Below are 18,473 nucleotides of genomic sequence, written 5' to 3' on the forward strand. Positions count from 1 at the left end.
GGATCTGACGTGTTTTCCCCGCCGGCTGCCCGAGCGCGGAGCTGGGGCCGTCCCACGTCTCGTCAGAGACGACGTTCAGAGGGGCTGGGGGTGTTAAGGACGTGCACACGCACCGATGGAGCTGCTTGGTGTGAAGGGTCACGAGGAAAGCATCGTTACCCTGTCACTGTATTTCAGGGGCTAGAAATATTTCCTGAAAAACTGTTGAAGAATCAGTATCTAGATGGCAATACGCCCCCCTCCTGCCTGCAAATAAAGTTAATTTAAACGAATAGCTAAAAGGATAAATCACAATCGGATAAATGCAGTTAGCACAAAGGCACGAGCCTATTTACCTGCAGTATTTATTCAGAGAATTCGCTTATGCTCCTGGGGATGTTTTAGCTGAGTAACGTGGGTCGGAAGCTGTAGCTGCCTGAGGTCATTCCTTTTTAATACCTTTTGTAAAATGGCAGCAAAACATGATGCCAGAGACTCATCAGAAATGCTGTGCTCCTCAATAAAGTGGGGATTGTGGTGCAGCACTGAGTGTATTGCAGCCCGATTCTGTCTGCTCCCCACATTCAATTTTAATGATTCCTACAGATTCAGAGTACCCTCATGCTACCTGTTTCACGAAGGTTACCCCAGGTCTCCTAATTTAAATGCGCGAGAAAATCACTGTACGTGCAAAGGCACACACCGACACACTCAGCAGAAGAAGACAGCAGGCTCTGGAGACATTCCTGTTAGCAGTACCACTTGAAATAAAAGGCAGTTTGTAGAAAACAGTCTGTTACCCTTGAAGGCAGTCCTTGGAGTGAAGCAAAGAGAGAAAGGAGCTGTGCTTTTCTCTAATTGTTCAATTATCTGACTGTTCACGCTCACAGAAAGATCTAAAACACAGAGATCTTTAAATACATCTCAGGAATGCAAAGTGGAAGGGAGGTTTTCTGGGGCATCAGGTGTCCCCCGTCCTCGGGATCCCAGGTCTCCCTGCCTAGCTGAATGTCCTCTCAAAGCGAACCAAGTGGGTCTGCCCACATTACCACCCTGGTGGTCAAGAGCTCTCTTGCACTTTTCGGTCTGAATCTACACATGGGTGGTCTGTATCCATGTGTTCACATTGCCCTTTGACTCCAATAGCTTTTTTTTTTTTTCCTTCTCAGTGTCTCCCCACAATGTACTTACAGGCAGCTGTTGTATCCCTGAGCAGTCTTTGCATTCTCTTTCCTAGACTAAACAAGTTTCTTTTGCCTCCCATGGCAAGATAGCCTACAGAGTACAAGAACACTGGTAGTGGGCACTCCATCCCTGGAGACATTCAAGGTTAGGCTGGATGGGGCTTTGAGCAATCTGATTTAGCTGTGTGTGTCCCTGTTCAGTGCAGCAGAGTTGGACTAGGTGACCTTTAAAGGTCCCTTCCAAATCAAACGATTCTGTGATTCTATGATAACACAGAGTGAAGGTCATTTCAGTAGCCTCAGGTCAGGCACGTGGTGGGGTGAGCTGGAGGAGCTCCGCACGATGCTGTAAGCCAGCAAGGGGCTGAGCTGACCTCGCTTCTCCTGCTGCTCGGCTGATTTACCACTGCTCCGGGCCTTGCTAATGAAGGGCTTTAGGCAATCAAACAACCAAGTAGTAGCAGTCCAGAGATGGAAAACTGCTGGATTTGTCTCTACTCTGTGAAATTTGCTCAGGAGCAGGAGGCTGCAGCGAGGCTTCCTGTGTTGTGCCATGGGGAGAGAAGGCAGCACACTGTATCCCTCCCCGGTTTCCTGAATAGTCAGGCATTGATTTCTGTAACAACTCAGCATCTCCAAACGCAAAGTGGTACAGAGCCAGGTTGTTTTTGCTTTATGCAGGGAAGCGCGTTTGAAATCCTGTAATTATATGCGTGTTCAAATTGAACTCAGGCATATGAGAAGACTGTGCTATTCTCCATTTCCCAGTAACTGATCAGTGCTTTTTAAATCTCTAGGAATTGTGAATTTTGCTGCAGATTGTCTACTGCTATGAGACATGGGAATGGAGCTTATGAAATTGATTTTTGTCAGAAGGAAGTGGAAGGGTGAAACGCACATCTTCCTTTTCTAAAGTTTGATTGATGATGGCTATTTTGAAGAATGGTAAAATGAAACAGGATGGTTTGCAATCTGCAGTTTTCCAGCCAGTCTGGCAAACTTGATGAAGAGTTTTCTGATTATAGGAGCTTTCTACAAAAAATAAGGAAATAAAAAGTAATCCATCACAGATTACTCTGTTACCATACCAAAAGTCTTTATATCAGTGAACAAAGTGTACATACCCGCAGACAGTGGCAAGAAACACCAGAAGGCCTTGGAACCCCACAGTGACCTTTGTGTAATATACCCAGTTATCAGAGGCAGACAACATACAGCCTTCATAGAATCAGTTTTGCCATAAACTATACTCAAAGAGAATTGTTGAAATGTATCAAATATGCAACAATTACCCAATTTGTTTGTTTTGTTTTGTTTTGTTTTTAAATAAAGCCTTTCAGAAAAACACGCCTTCGTTAAACAGGAATTACTGAATCCCTACTCCTTGACTGCAGAAAACTTGGCTGACAAGTCAGTTCTGGATGAAAAGCTGATGAGCACCGAGAAATGCTAATGTGGGAAAAATTCTATTCATTCTTCCTCTGCTATAAGTCATCATCAATGGCGCTGTTGAATGTTCATCTGTGATTTAAGAAGGTATAAATCACCTTAGTGATTCCAGTTAGCGCGTGAAGGTGGGGAGGGAGTTTAGAAAGAAGGAATTTCATGTCCTTTAACACTGCAAAATGCTAGGGGGCTTATTCAGCTCTCTTCAGTAGCCTGTTTTTCTAGTCTGAGAGATTTTCCCTACAGACGTGGAAGCAAGAGACCGATTTCAATGTCAAAATACTCAAGGAAAAGACAAAACATTTGCCACTATAAAAATAATACAAAGAGCAGGAGAAAGATGAGCAAAGGGACCATTTCAGATTGAACGCTATAATAATATCCTTCTTTGTAAAGGGAAATGGAATGTCTTTATACGGAAGCTCTTCTGACAATAATACCTAATTTTATCAGTAGTGATGATTTCCAGTCTTTAAAATGCTAGGTACGCACCTGTATGCCTCATCAATTGGTGGGGCTGTCACAACTGTAGGAGCAAATTGGGTATGCACGTAACAAGGAACAGAAAATTTACACTGATTGCTGCTCCAGCTGTGAGCTTAAACACAACACCGTGCATGCTCTGGGCTGTTTGTGCTCATCCAGCAGTGTAAGGTCTTCAGCGTAGTAAGGCATTTAAGATGGTGCTTATTCAACAAAACTCTTAATTATAAATGTGCTTTTAGATTGAGCATACGATTAAGAACCGTTCTTGAATAGAGAAGTTTCCATTAATTGATGCCTGAAATAGAGTTAGTCTTTAAATTATCTAACAGGTTGCACTTGTGTTTATATATTCAGGAATGGCAGAGTTGCACTGCCTGGAGGCTTGTTTGTACTTACAGCCCCCTAAATAATTTTCAGCAAGGCTTGATCTGTGTTTCTAATTCCAAAACCACTTCCACTCAAGTTATATCAACACCACTAAATGTTATTCAGCTCTACACCTCAAAACACTATGTAAAAATATAATTATTTCCATGTTACAGGGAGAGGAGAAAAGAGCCTTCCTGGCTGCACGTTAAGCTCTCTGGAAGGAAATGGGCAGAGTTCAGGTCCCCACATCCTTCAAGAGGCTGTGAAGCACCCTTCTGGCTGAAGGAACATCTTGCCCCTGCTTATCTGGGCTGGAGCTGGGTTCAGCACTCTTGTTGCGATGGTCAGTTGGCACACAGCATTATCTGCCAGCAGTATGGGGCTCTCCCGTCCCCAAGGAGGAAGGTCTTTACTCTTGCAGTGCCCCTGCTTGCCACTGAGATTTCAGCTTCTGGCAGAGCTGAGCTGTACTGCACTCAACACGGTACGGTTTTCCTATGCAGTCACCAGCAGTGTGGTGTGGAGATCCTTTGGTTGCACAAATGCTTTCTGTTGCGATGTATGCAGGTTGCAGTATGCCAGCATTGCAGTTAAACAGTTTGGAAGTGCAGTTTCATTACCAAATAGTGGAATTTCTTCTCCAGCACAAACTTCTTGTCTTCATCATATATGAAGAAAACAATTTACAGAAATAAATACCAGCTTCCCCATTGCTGAAAACCACACATCGAGGAAACAAATTCAAGAAGAAAGCTTTGACCGGCACCAGGATTGATTACAGGGCGATGTTAACTATTCCAGTATCAAATCCTGTATTAAAATTAAAACATTGTTTTACAGATTTTGTTTTTCATTTGCATTGATATTAATTGCAAAGCTAGACCTTCTAATTCCCAGTGGATTCAGCAACCTCTATACACTAATCCTCTTACTGCATCTTTGGCTCTTCCATCCTCAGCTGCACGTTTTGTTTGTTTTTTTAAAAGGAAGAGAGCTTCATTTTCAGTTAGATGTTAATGCACTGTAAGATTCTCTTCCAGAACTGTAGCAATCCTTCCATGTAATTATTTCATTTTATCTTTCATGCTCGTATGGCTTCTTAAGCCCATTTGTTTCAGAGCCTTACAACTCCTGGAGGTACAGTATTCATCACTACTGATAGAGATGGATTATGGTAGATTCATTAAGCTGTAACCAAAACGGAGACTTGGATGCAATGTTTTTACACACTATATAACCCTAACCAGCACGGCTGGCATATTTTGAAATGACCCAGGAGATCCAAACATTTTTGGTATCAGTTTTTCGTGAGGTTTGTCATCTCCCTCTGATTCACTTGGAAGCGTCTCAGCCAAGTGATGGCACTGCCTCTTGAAGGGCCGTACATGAAGGCCTTTCACTAAAGCTGAGCATATTTTTCTTCCATACTGCACATTTGGCAACAAGGCTGGCCAAGAAAGTGCATTCCTCTTCTCCCTTATATACGTCACTTCTGTATGATATGCTGCCCTGTGACTCTGAGGCTGCCCTGGCAACCGGGAGATGGAAATGCTCTTCATTAACAGGAATTATGCCTTAAGAATGTCAGGTATTGCTTCAAGGCAGTAAGAGTCTATCTCATAAGCGCATATTATTTACTTGAGAATGAATATGCTGATGTGAGAACAGCGCCGTGGAAGATGAAGTTTCAAAATATGTTACTGATAATTTATACCAGTACAGAATCAGTGCTATCAATGGCTGCAGCTACAGTAATTTACTAGAAGTATGAGCACAGATGCACATTATGCACTTTGAGGGAATTATTTAACTTTATTTCTTGAACTTGAAAGGTTTATCTTGTTAAAAGAAAACGTAGAAATCCCCCAAGGAGCTTAATAAAATAAAGCTATATTTTCAGGATCAACCTAGAAGGTAGTACTAAAGTAGCCATCTCAGCAGTGGAAGTGTAGTTGTAGGGCTGTGCATGAAATTAAGAATGCTTTTAGCAATACAGTAGGACAACATGAATGAACCCAGTATTGAAGAATGAATCTAAAGACATTCAGAAAAATGAGGCCAACCTGCAGCCTAGAGGTGATAGGGCTCCCCAGGCAATGACCAGGTTGTGGTGAGGCCCTGCCTCATGCCCTCTGTAAGTCTGTGTGGAAGCTGACCTGGTGCAGGTGGGAGCAGCTACCATTTCGGCATCCAGATTTCAGTGAAGTGAAGAATGATTCTGCACCATAAGCTTTGCAGATGTTGGCAATGGCACAGCAAATCATGGTCACAGGTATTTATTTGGCAATCAAACTGTTTCAGCAGCATCATTCTGCTTTCAGCTTCCCAAAGGTGCCCTGTGTTGTTCTGTGAATGCCGCAAACAGAGCTGAAGACTCTGTGCGACTCCACCTACTCTGGCAGGAGTGAAGATAACCAGGTTCCCCAAAGGAGCACAAATTCTTCTTGCTACAGGAGAATATGTCTCATCTTTTCCAGGTGCATAATGCCCAGTTACCATCACCGGTCCATGCTCTCCATGGTACCAAGGACCCATGACCTACCTATTGCACAGATCGAGATGTATTTTGTGGATAAAATTTTCCTTGGCCTCTCGAGATGACAGGTGATGAACTTGTGAAAACCTTCATACAGCTGAGAACTGCGGCGCTTTGAAAGTCAGCTAGATTTTTAGGAACTCTATATCTGCCAACATATAGGGACAAGCCATCTTCACAACAGGATCGCTTCAGCTTCCGCCTGCCTGGTGCATTTCTTTGGCACACCAGGCAGCTCTGACCTGCACCAACAGCAGGTCTGAAATTCAGTGCTGTGCAAACGTAACCTTTCAAGCATGAATTTCTGACAAAGGTGGTTGCCCAGAGCAAACGGTGAAGGCTTTTCTTGCAGAGATGAAAAGGTGGAGAGAGGGAACCAGCTTGGCAGCTGGGGCAGTAAGCAATCAGCGTTGTGTTTTGTTTTGTTTTAAAAGTGTTTGAAGTTTTTCCTGTGCAGCTGACTTGTGTTGCAGCAGAGAAGACCTCACCATAGAGCATTTCTCCCATCATCTGAAGACGGGCTGCTGGCAGCACTCCCATCCACAATGATGTAGCACAGCTGGCTGCCTGGATTTCTGTCTGATAGCTGAATATTTTGTGTCGTGCCATTCTTGGCTGCCCTTTTATACTTTCTCCGTATTACAGTGCACAAGAACCTCCAGCAGATTTTCGGGTGATGGGCAGGAAATCATTTACCACGTCCTTCCTCCGTGCTATGGCATTGTGTTCAAAAAGCTGTCTAATTGCTAGAATGTGAGGCTTTGTCTTTGCTTGCTTTAGCCAGAGCTCTGGTGCCTCGATGCCATCAGGCGTGGCTCCTCTCCATCACATACCCTGAGAAGAAAGGTATTGCATCATTGCATGCACTGCCTCTTGCTGGCTGCAGTTCTCCATTCTCCAGCACATGCAGAAAGTAGTAGCCCAGAGGCTGTGCTGACTCTCCCTCCATCCTTAGTGCCACGAAACAATTTTTGAAGGGAGTGATCATGCTGAGCCAGTGTGGCTGTGGAGTAATGGAGGCCACACAAGCATGATTTTACTGGAGTCTGAAGGAAGCCAAGTTGTTTGGAAAGTCTCCACATGAAGCTTGGAGCAAACACACTCACTGCAGAGGGAAGGTGTACCTCTCCCAGGGAGTGACAGGTGAGCTAGAACGTGCTGAGATGGATGCTTTTCTTTGCTGTAACATCTCCTTGCTGTCATGCCTCAAGCAGAATCATTGAAGAGGTTGGACGGAAGAGACCCTGGAGGTCATCATTCTGTGAGCACCAAAGTGAGATCGCATCGCCCAGGGCCTCGTTGTACACAAGGCACAAGTCAGGCAGGGCTTTGCAGGCTGAAATTAGCAGCCTGACTCACAGGACAAAAAACTCATTGTCAGTGAGATGGCTGCTGAATGCGTGTAACGACAGATTGTCAAATACGTAACTAACCAACCACTCCTTTCTTTCAGGAGCTGAGGAATGGAAATCATTTGTGACATTTCCAATCTACGTCCTCTCAGGAGCATAAAGGTGGATCACAGAGGATGAAACCACTGGTCTTGCCAACAATGTCCTGCTGAAGGAGGCTGTCACTGCAGCACGCCAAGGGGACATGCAAGCAGCATGGTGGCAGGCAGTGTGGGACAAGCAGCTCTAGAAACCTTTCCCAAAACTGCTGCGATGGGAGGCTGGCTTCTCCCCAGAAGCCCAAGAGTGTAAATCCCTTCCAGAGCCCTTGTTTATTTTTATGTATGTATTACTAGCCCTCCAGCCCTCTTTCAAATCCTGCTAAGCTTTTGGTTGTGATGACACTCAAGAGGAATGGATTCCACAGAGTAATTGCAAGCCACACAAAAATTTATTTCCTTTTTATCAGTTTTAAAAGCATCTCTTTTCAATGTAATTGAACGTTCCCTTGTGTTTATACTGTGAAAGTGAAACCAGCAGCATGTGTTTGTGAGGGCATTTGCTGGACAGAGGCTGAGCCTGGCTTCCCACAGCTCCAAGCCAGGGGAAATCACACAGAGAAGAATAAGCAAATCAATGGTTCTTTTAATCAAACTCAACAGTAATTTGCAACAAAAGGAAAATCTTATTCTTGAGCATTTTCATAGGAAAATTAGTCCTTATAACAGACAAAAGATTTTTGGGTTGTTTTTTTTTTATTTTTTCCCTATTTGCCACCCAGGAATGATTTCATACATTTTCACCCTCACCCTGTCCCTTTGTTCCAACTGCGAAATCTACGCACGAACACCTCTTACTAAAGGGGCTAATTAAGCACATGATCCCTTTTCCCTTCTCATAAAAGCTGCTGGAGAGCAACCCAAGCAATATCCTTATTACAGCTGTGCTCGAAAAGCTCCTTCCTTGGCAAGGGAAGGGTACTTGTGATGGCAAGACACATTTCCTGATGTGCTGGGGTCACATCACGCGTTTACACACTGCTTTACCAGGGAATGGTACCAGCAGCATGGGCAGAAGTGTTTATTTTTGGTGTCACTACATTTCAGCAGATGTTACAGGCTCAATTATCCCTGCACTTCAGCTGTAACATTGCATTTTCTCTAAGCTCCTTTTATTTGGCTGAAACGCTTTCGTTGGAAGACACTGCCTTCTGTAAGCTGGAGCTTCAGCACGGTAGAGCTTGACAGCTACCTTTGGTAAGCAAATTTGTCTTTTTGGATTGACTCCACAGCCCAGCTACAAATCACATTTGACGTACAGCTGAACAAAACAAGTTTCTTAATATGGAGTATAATACACTTGCCCATTCTAGACACTATCCAATGCTTTAATGTGGGCTCATTAGTCACAAAGAATAAGTAAGTCAGCGTTCAGATAAACTACACTTCTGCAAGGCAGGAAAAGTCTACATTCAGCATCCTCACGGGAAAGGTGAGCATCTCTGTGTGTCGGGAAACAACGTGACACATCCCACAGCTCCTGAGTCACAGCTGGGAAATGCAGCACAGCAGTTATTCCATTCTGAAGTCGACTGTGATGAGCTGTGTTGGAGTGGTGGGCAATTTTAAGAAGTGGGGATCACTTCTTCCATTTTGACTTCCTGCCTTTGCCGATTCTATCAGCATACCGTGGTCACCATTCTTCCCTGCCTCGCTTTGTGAAAGAGAACTGTGCGTTTGTTATATGTATAACATAAACATTTTAAACACTTTCTGGGGAGCACATGTAATATAGTGTGAATGAAGTTGAAAATAACTGGGAATGGCGAGCCAGATAAATAATATAGAAATCAGCCAAATGCTAAGTCAAGCAAGTAAAGCAAATACTTCCAAAGAATCATTTTCTTTTAAAATCTACCCGAACATAGAAATACACCTCTCTCACGTCCGCTGCTTTACGAACACACGTATATGTTGATTGGTAGGAAAGCAGGAGCTGCCATTTACCGCATTGCGATCTATAGCAAGATGTGGCAGCTTTCTGCTATTCCTTAAGAGAAATTCAGTAGAACGACAAGGAGAGGGGACACATTAAAGTTTTATTACTTTAGTGGCAGTATTCTCCAGAGAAAACAATAATAAATTCCCTACACTGTGACTGTCTAAATAGATTATCCAACAATTATTATTAATTATTAATCATCCAGTGACTCAGAAGCCACCCCGTGGCTGCCTACTGCAAGAATCCTACAGCTTTTGCAACCTAATGATATGATTTTCCAAATTACAGTGTTGCAGTGCTAAACCATATGAAAGGTTAATGGGAGAGGGAGTGATGAAGTGATACGAATGTCTAAGGTTGTACCTTGATTTGCTGGCAGTAGGTTGTGAAAAAGGAACTCAAGCAAATTCAGCAGAAAACTAGTTAACTTAAAGATTATTACGAGAACTGAAATGGGAGTTGAAGGCATTTTAAAGGGTCTGGATTTGTGAAAATACCTTAAAATAGTCCAGTAGGCAAGAACATCTTTTTCTCTTCTATTACCAAAGAACACCCTTTCCAACCCAGCGTACAAGTGGCAAAGCTGAGTGCTGTAATTCACATTATCTATGAGCATCCTTGGCTGCCCATGTTTACCACACAGGAAAACAAGATTGATTTCTCGTTCTTAAGCACATTTGTAACGTCTGTGCAAATGAATGTAGGACACATCCCAACAAGATCAATATTTATGCAGCCTACTTTGGAAAGAACAAGAGAGTTGCTTCAGCACAGCAGGGGACCTACTCATTGGCTTTCCTGCAGTTTCCTCTTTTCCTCCTTTTCCGCACAGTTTGCCTGCTGGGTGCTCACTGCTGATTAAAAGTAGTGCTAACGAAGGGACGCCCCCAGGCCACCTGGAGCAGTGGGACCCCATATGGACACACAGCCAAATACAGCGCCCATAGCTCCTGTCCGCAGCTTCCTCCAGCCCCATCCATCTGCTTCTCTGTGGCTCACGGCTGCTCACACTTCATGCCACTTGCAAAAGAGCAGCAATCAATTATCCTAATTAAATGCAACAATGGAATATTGAATACCGTGGTTTATTTCCTGCTCTAAAGGTTCACATCTTTAATGTGTGCTTTCCCCATGTTGCTTGTCACAGCTGATCTCGTGCGTTCATTTTGTGTTATAAACAGAGAGGGGAGAGTAAATGGTACCCACAATAAATCAAAAGGCAGAAAGGGAGCATTAAAACATGCCAACCTTTCCGCAGCGTGCCGATGTTGAAAAGCATCTCCACCAGCATTTTTTCCAGCTCTCACGTCCCTGGCTCTTAGAAGGCTGCATCTTCACCAATCACTGGCAGAAGGTGGCCATACGAATTCTCCTCTTTCTGCCCTATTTATCAGGAGACTTTTTTTACCCTGACTTGAATAAAGTTAGGGGCCCTCAAGTTCACCTACTGGTATGGGTTTCTGCAGAGCTGTACATGTCTTTAAAAATAAATTGAAGTTCAAGATCAGCAGCTTCACCATATCCATAGCCTCTGATTCACGGAGCTGGTTTAATTCTCCATCTCATAAAGCACACATTGCAAATATAAAACCCATTCCCAGCAAGCATTATTTTTTTTCCAAGGGGCTCCACCACGATTCTAGCATTACAAACTCCTGGTTATTAATGAGCCTTCATTTCCGCGGCTGTACCACTGAAATGCAGCATTAGCAAATAGCACGTTGAATGCCTCTGCTGTAAATAGTTCAATTTTCCCGAGCAGCTAACTAGGCAATAAGATCCCCGTCACTTTTATGTTGACAAAGTATCCTAGTTACTAAGTAACTATAGAGATGTTTCCCTCCTGCTTGACGTAATTACAAAATGCCTTTCATTAGCTCCTGAAAATGTTTGGGCTCAAAGCACAATTCCTACAGCACGCTTCCCCGTTTGCAGGGAATGCAACTTACAGTGACCTATATCAGCTAAGAAGATTTCCTGCTTATTTCCCTGTGCCTATAGCCCCTTACAACCAGGCTGAGAAATCTGCAGCCGCCTCCCAAACTGTGAGCTCAGCCCCCATTGGTTTTGCTGCATCCCTGATCCCCAGACAGACCTCTCGGGCTCTCCATCCGCTGTGGGCTTTGTCCTTGGCGCTGGCTGAAGCTTTGGCCTACGGAAGCTGGGGCTCTGCAGCCTGGGCCTGCACACATCCCACTCAGGGTTAGCATGTTACAGGCACCATTTGATCATATCTGTCATACAGCAGAAATTGTAATACATAAGCTGTACTGATGTAGTTTCAGCAGATGTTTTTTCCTCGATGCTAGGAGGTGACAGAGGCTCCACCACCTCCCAGACTGGCTGTGCCCCACCCTGCTGCCCTGACTGGCTGTACATGTAAGATTTTCCCCCAGTGACTAGCCTGAAACTTCCTCGCTGCCCCACAGGCAGAGGAGGGCAATTCCGTTCCTCTCTTTGGCATGTTGCAACGGCCTTCTTTCCTCTTTCAGACAGGACTACAGCTAAAGGCAGCTTTACTTGTCCTCCATCACATCTTACAGATGACTGCTTGCAGCTCGGACTTTGTTAGCCAGGTCTCCAGGTATCCAAGGTCAGAGTATAGCCTCCAGCCTGCAAATAACTGACTTCTGTATCGCTGCCAATGCACAAATAGCTAACTTCTGCACAACATCCTCTGCTTTCCTTGCTAGGGGCACCTGCCCTCATCCTTTTGGAATTGCTGTTAATTGCATCATGCACCCACAGGCAGCTGATGCTTCAGGGAAAAGAAGTAAAACATAAAAGGCACTGGGCGTCTCTATCACCAAAAGGAAAGCCACCAAAAATTTCCCATTTCAGCATATTTATCCACCATTTCTGCCAGTATGGCTGCTCTGTGGCACCTGGTTTCCACCTCACTTTTCTCCACTCCTGTACACTGGGGCTATGCTTAGAATGCAGCTCACCAGCTCGGTGTGTCTTCTGCCCACTCTTCCCTCCTGGGCTGGAGATGGATGAGGACAACAGCTAGTGGGAGTGAGTGGGGGCAGCAAGCTTTGGAGCCACTCACAAACCCAGCAATCAACCAGCTGGTTCCACAGAAATCCACCTTTTCTTCCTTCTTTTTGGATGACAAATGAAAAAGAAACTTACATCAACACGGAGGTGCTCTCTTCCTTGTTTACAGAGATCCCTACCTGCAGGCAATGGCAGCCTGTAAGCTCTGTCTGCAGCCCAAGGGATCATGCCAGGCCCTTACAGAGCGTGCAGTAAGAGTAGTGCCAATGGGCAAACACATCCCTCTTTACTCCAATTAGTATCACCAGCAAAAAAAAAAAAAAAAAAAAAGGAAAAAATGTTTATCACTCTATGGAAGTTTTGTCCCATTTGCTTCAGGCTCCACCTATCCATGGAGTTAAACATTTATCGATGCCTGTGCAAGTGCAGCCAAAGAGCTGAACAAAAGCTGAACATTTCCAAAAAGAAGCCAGCTCACACTGCCAGAAGATGCGGTGCTCAAAGGAAATTAAGATGAGCAAGACTGCAAAACTGAGATGCCTGCGCTTGCAAATTACTTGCAACAGGCCCAACAATTACCTGCCTGGTGCTGTTGTTTTACCTTTTGCCTACCACTGGGTATGCAGTTAAGCTCATTAAAGTGTGGCATTGAGTCACCTCATTTGTCTGCAGCTAGTTATTGGCCATTATAATAACAATAGTGTGATACATGTGAAAGCACGCCAGTATCATGTGGATGCCTTCTTCCTGGAAGCATTCAAGGCCAAGCTGGATGGAGCTTTGAGCAACCTGGTCTAGTGGGAGGTGTCCCTGCTTATAGCAGGGAGTTGGAACTAGATGATCTTAAAGGTCCCTTCCAACCCAAACCATTCTATGGTACTATGATTCTATGGTCCTATGATCCTATGATACTGTGACCATGGTGGCTGTATTTGGTATTCTGTGCAGCATCATCCAACAGGAGCCCAGTTGCAAAACACTCGCGGTTGAATTAAGAGCAATTTGAGGGGCAGAGTGGAAAGCTCAACCACATGCAAACACACCTGCATTATGCTTGCTCCCTCCCTAATTGCAGATGAGCAGAGCCCAGGCATTTTTCTTTCCATCCAGATTGGATTTGAGAATAAGTGACGTGTGGTGTCCCTCAGGGGTTGGTACTGGGACTGATGTCTTTCATATCTTCATCAACGACATGGGCAGTGGGATTGAGTGCACCCATAGCAAGTTTTCAGATGACAGCCAGCTGTGCAGTGTGGTCGACATGCCCAAGGGAAGGGATGCCGTGCAGGCAGACCCAGACATGCTCAAGTGGTGAGCTCAGGAGAACTTAATGAGGTTCAAAAAAGCCAAGTGCAAGGTCCTACATAGGATCTGGGTCACAGAAACCCCTGTTATCAATACAAGCTGGGGGACGAAAGGGTGGAGTACAGCCCTGATGAAAAGGACCTGGGAGTACCGGTGGATGGAAAGCTGGGCATGAGCCAGCAATGTGCCCTCAAAGTCCAGAAAGCCAACCATGCCCTGGGCTGCATCAAAAGAAGTGTGGCCATCACAGCGAGGGAGGTGCTCCTGCCCCTGTGCTCTGCACTAGAGAGGCCTCATGTGGAGTACTGCATCCAGATGTGGAGTCCTCAGTACAGGAGAGATGTGGACCTGCTGGAGTGTGTCCAGAGGAGGGCCACAAAAACAATCCATGAAATGGAACAGCTCTCCTATGATGACAGGCTGAGAGAGCTGGGGCTGTTCAGCCTGGAGAGGAGAAGGCTGTGAGGTGACCTGATAGCAACCTTGCAGTATCTAAAGAGGAGCTACAGGAAAGAAGGAGACAGAATCTTTAGCAGGGTTAGTTGTGATAGAACAAAGGGAAATGGCTCCAAACTAAAAGAGGGGAGAATAAGATTAGATATAATGAAGGAGTATTTTACAATAAGGGTGGTGAGGCACTGGAACAGCTTGCCCAGAGAGATGGTGGGTGCCCCATCTCTGAAGATATCCAAGGTCAGGCTCAAGGGGACTCTGAGCAGCCTGATCTCACTGGAGATGTCCCTGTTCATTGCAGAGGAGTTTGGCTAGATGGCCTTTAAGAGTCCCTTCCAACCCAAACTGTGATTCTGTGATAAGAAAAAAAGGGAGACCAGAGGTTATAAGAGGAGTCAACACCTCCTTCCCTAGGTGCTGTAGGCATCCAGCACGTGCTGTCCAAGAGTGATTTTCTAGCCCCTCCCGCTTACAATTAATGCCATCAACTTATTCTGTAGCAGGAGCAATTTCTCTCACTCCTTCATATATCGGCAAAGAGAGTTATTGCTGCAGTTTGGCCAAAATCCTTAAACTGAGCGGCAGTGTGGGGATAACAAAAGCTGTGAATCAGCTAGAAGAAAGAGCAGAAAAGGAAACAAGGATTGTATCACTGGCTGCACCTCAAGTGCTAATGGGAATTTGGCCTGCATGCAGCAGATTGCAGATTTGGATGGGTGCAGTGTAAATCCTGGTCACACCTTCCTCTGGCACTTGGTGCTGCTTCTAAAAAAAAATTCAGATCTCAGGCTCTGAAAAAAGTTTTTGCAAAGTTTTTAAGAAAAGTAAATATATGGAAGAGAAAAGTAATTATATGTATCATACATATGTGTCTATGCAAGACAATCACAAATTTTTACAAAAATATGCAGGAAAGTATTGCTTTTAGCCACCTTTCTAAGGACAGCCAGCATGTGATTGAGGGCATACTTTTTTTTTTTTTTCAGTAGAAACATTCTTGCTGGTGATTTATTGTCATGAAAAACAGAACAAATGTCAGTACTGTGTCCCGTGAATACCCTGGATAAGATCTTAAATCACAAGATTTTGCCTTTCAAATGATCCTCATTGCAGCAAGCCCTGTGTTTACCAAGAAACATAAGCTATAAGGAGAGTGAATTGTGTTTGCTGCAGCAATATACCTAGAACAATCATTTTGTGGTTTTGGAAAATCCCTTGCTGTTTTCCTTGTATATCTAGAGAACGATTCCTTCTCGCCAAGACAAAAGAAGACAAAAGCTCAGGCTATCCTAGAACCGTGCTGTATGCTTAATTCCATAATGGAGATGCAGTGTACAACACCAGGGCTGTAGACAAGATGTGAAATCTCACGGCTCCACGTGAACCCTCTCTCAGGATTGAGGTCAGCTCCTGGCTCAGCTTTTGTTGCAGTAACGCACAGAGTCCTGGCACAGAGCATAACTTAAGATTCATTGATAGTAGTTGCAGCTCCAGGGGCCAGGAAGAGTCACATCAGAACAATACATTTCCTGTCTTCACAGATCATTTTTCCCACCCAACCTCAGATCCAGCTCTCTCTCCCTGATCTACTTTCCACCAGAGATGCCTTGCAAGGGGCTGGCAGCATCTCCTCTCCCCCAGAAGCAACCAACCAGGTGGTCACAGCGGGATGTGCTGCCCTGGATGCACCAGTGGGCCCTGGGGAGCCCCTAACATATGAGGGAAAAGTAGGACTTGGTGTCCTATCCCAGCAGACACCAGGTATTCGTTAGGAAAGTGCTCCCTGGCCTATGACACGCACATTAATCTTGAGGTAAAACAAATTAAAAACCTTTAATCTCTGTCAGGACGGTTTCTGTGGTGCACACACAGGTAACGTATGGAGTTTCTAGTGGCCTGGGCACATTTTGTTACCTGAAATCAATTAGTCAGAGTTCCTTGATCTTCATCACGGGATCCAGCAATTGTGCAACTCGGGAAAAACCTCCTGTTGCACAATAATATTTGGTGTCACCTCCATCTACAATACAACCGTACAATCAAGGCTGTATTGTGAGCAGCAGCCTATTTGTACATCACACATACCTCTCCCTGCCCACCTGCATACAGCTGCACATACCAAACACTGCCTGCCTGCTGGGGCAAACAACCGGTAATCCTGCTTTCTGCACAGGGTGAAGGAAACGAGGTCAGAAGCTGAAGTTTGTACCTGGCCACCTTGGTATGTATATAATGACCAGTGGGAAGGACATTTCACAAAGGGAAAAGATGACTGGCCATTGCCCCGAAACTTCAACCCCACAGGTTTCCTGCTCCAAGTGAACCTTTCAAAAGAAAATATGAATCACCACACAGTGATGTGACTTCTTATAACATCCCCTAGTCCATAGGGATGGTGAGCAGACCATGTCATTTTATAGAAATGTATGGACCAGCCCTCACCTCAGAACTCTTGCAACACTTCTGTGATGAGCAGACAGCAAGTGCACCTTCTCAAGGCATTTAAGCTCTTACTCCCACTGAAACCAGAAGAAAGGAGTCAGCCTTGAAGATCTGGCTTAAATGAAGCAGGAGATGATCACACAACAGGTTGCATAGTGGTGGAGAAGACAGTAATCCTGATGTCTCCTGAGTCCCAGCCTTCTGCTCCTTATGCCTAGGTTCATGCCAGAATGCTTAATCTCCTAGAAGCTTATGCTAAGATTTCTGTGTTTGTTTAAATTTTAAAATGAAACCTAATCCCCTACAGGGAAACCTGCATCACTATTATTTTTTGCCCAGCTCAGCCCAGAGGCAAACAACCCTACAACTTCTCTGCAGATCTGCTGCCACAGAGGAGATGAAATATGATTCTCTTGGTTGTTTTTTGTTGTTTTGTTTTTTTTTTAATCCCCTTCACTGATTTTTTTTTACTGGGTTCGTGAAGGGTTCACAATTGAGAGTGATGGTCCTGTGGGTATGACCATCCATTTTAAGTGCCTTACTTTGCATTGAAGTATTGGAGGATAGGCTGCAGTAAAAACGGTATGGTCAGATATGTCCGAGGGCTTGTTCCTGCTCTAGAGCCCCCACCATTTTCACTTAAAACATGCTTTTGACCTGTTTTAGTTAGAGCAGCAGAGAGGGCAGCAGCCATTTGACCTAAGCATGGTGCAGTTCATTTCAGCAGCAGAGGACTCAGAGGGATTGCACTCCACAGTCGGTGGAGGGAAAGACACACTTCCTTCAGGTCCTACCATCCCACCCCAATCTGTGACCACCTGATTCGTCTTCTGGACACCAGGAGGTTGGGCTCCATCCCCAGTGTATGGATGCTGAGCTACTGTGTGAGTCACAGGGATCTTCTAGGTACTGAATGTTGGGGACCAGGGCCAGATTTTGGGGAGGGTAGGGCTCCTGCCAACACCAGGCGGCAAGTGGTCACATAAGGTCATTTTTTGGCCACCACAGAAAGCAAACCCAGGAGCTGTATCCGGGTGTGGACTCTGACCACCCACATGGCTGGAACATTACCCACCCAATCGCCCTGCTCCACATCTGCTGGAGATGTGACCTGGTTTCCAAGCCACCTCCTGGCTCTTGGTCACGACCCTTTCAGTGACCTTGTTCTTGGAAGTGGTTAGGGCACTTAAACTGGAACGCCAAAGGAGAGAAGGTGAACGTACTGACAGAAGACTCGCAGCACAAAGAACGTATCTGACAGCTTCAGCCTAAAGAAGTGCCATGTGGTAACCTTACCGTGTCCCACTGGACTTGCTCCAGTGGGTCAATGCCCCTCTTGTTTTGAGGAGCCGATAACTGGACACAGAATGCTAGGTGTGGCCTCACTTTGTATTTTCTACACAGATGCTTGTAGTTTGTTTGAGGTGGCATATTCTGTTTTTAATAAATTTAAGAGATTTTCTCGCCTAAATATGCTGCAGACAAATGCCAGGCATGATATTTAAAAGGATCCTGACCCCACAAGGCTACACCCATCTTATCTGGTTTCTAATCTTGAGAGATACAGGGATCTGAGACAACCATTTACTGAGAGAAGAACACAACCCAGCCTAATTACCTCTATAAAGGAGCTACAGGAGTCTATAAAGTAAGCTTACAATGTGAGGTGGGTGATGACAGAGGCTGTGCTTTCTGACCCAGGAAGGCTCTTCATTCCCTATAAATGTTTCCTCTCAAACAGTTTAACGCCAAAGGCTTTTAGCCTTGACAAAACTGCACTTGCAGCTCGTCTTCCTGTGTCAACAGGCCTTGCATGCTTGTGGCTCAAACCTGTGCTGGACCTGAGATCAAATCTATGAGGTGGGTGCAGCTGCAGAGGCA

General features: G+C 45.0%; 1 long non-coding RNA gene across 1 annotated transcript; it reads left to right on the forward strand.

Moving 5' to 3' along the window:
- The first annotated feature begins 6,074 nt into the window (after window positions 1-6,074).
- On the forward strand, window positions 6,075-10,468 carry LOC116216429. The gene is made up of 2 exons (XR_004159151.1): window positions 6,075-7,143; window positions 7,454-10,468. It is a non-coding gene; the product is annotated as an uncharacterized LOC116216429 (long non-coding RNA).
- Window positions 10,469-18,473: the final 8,005 nt, after the last annotated feature.

The sequence above is a fragment of the Meleagris gallopavo genome, chromosome 3 (assembly GCF_000146605.3).
Source record: "Meleagris gallopavo isolate NT-WF06-2002-E0010 breed Aviagen turkey brand Nicholas breeding stock chromosome 3, Turkey_5.1, whole genome shotgun sequence".
NCBI lineage: Eukaryota > Metazoa > Chordata > Aves > Galliformes > Phasianidae > Meleagris > Meleagris gallopavo.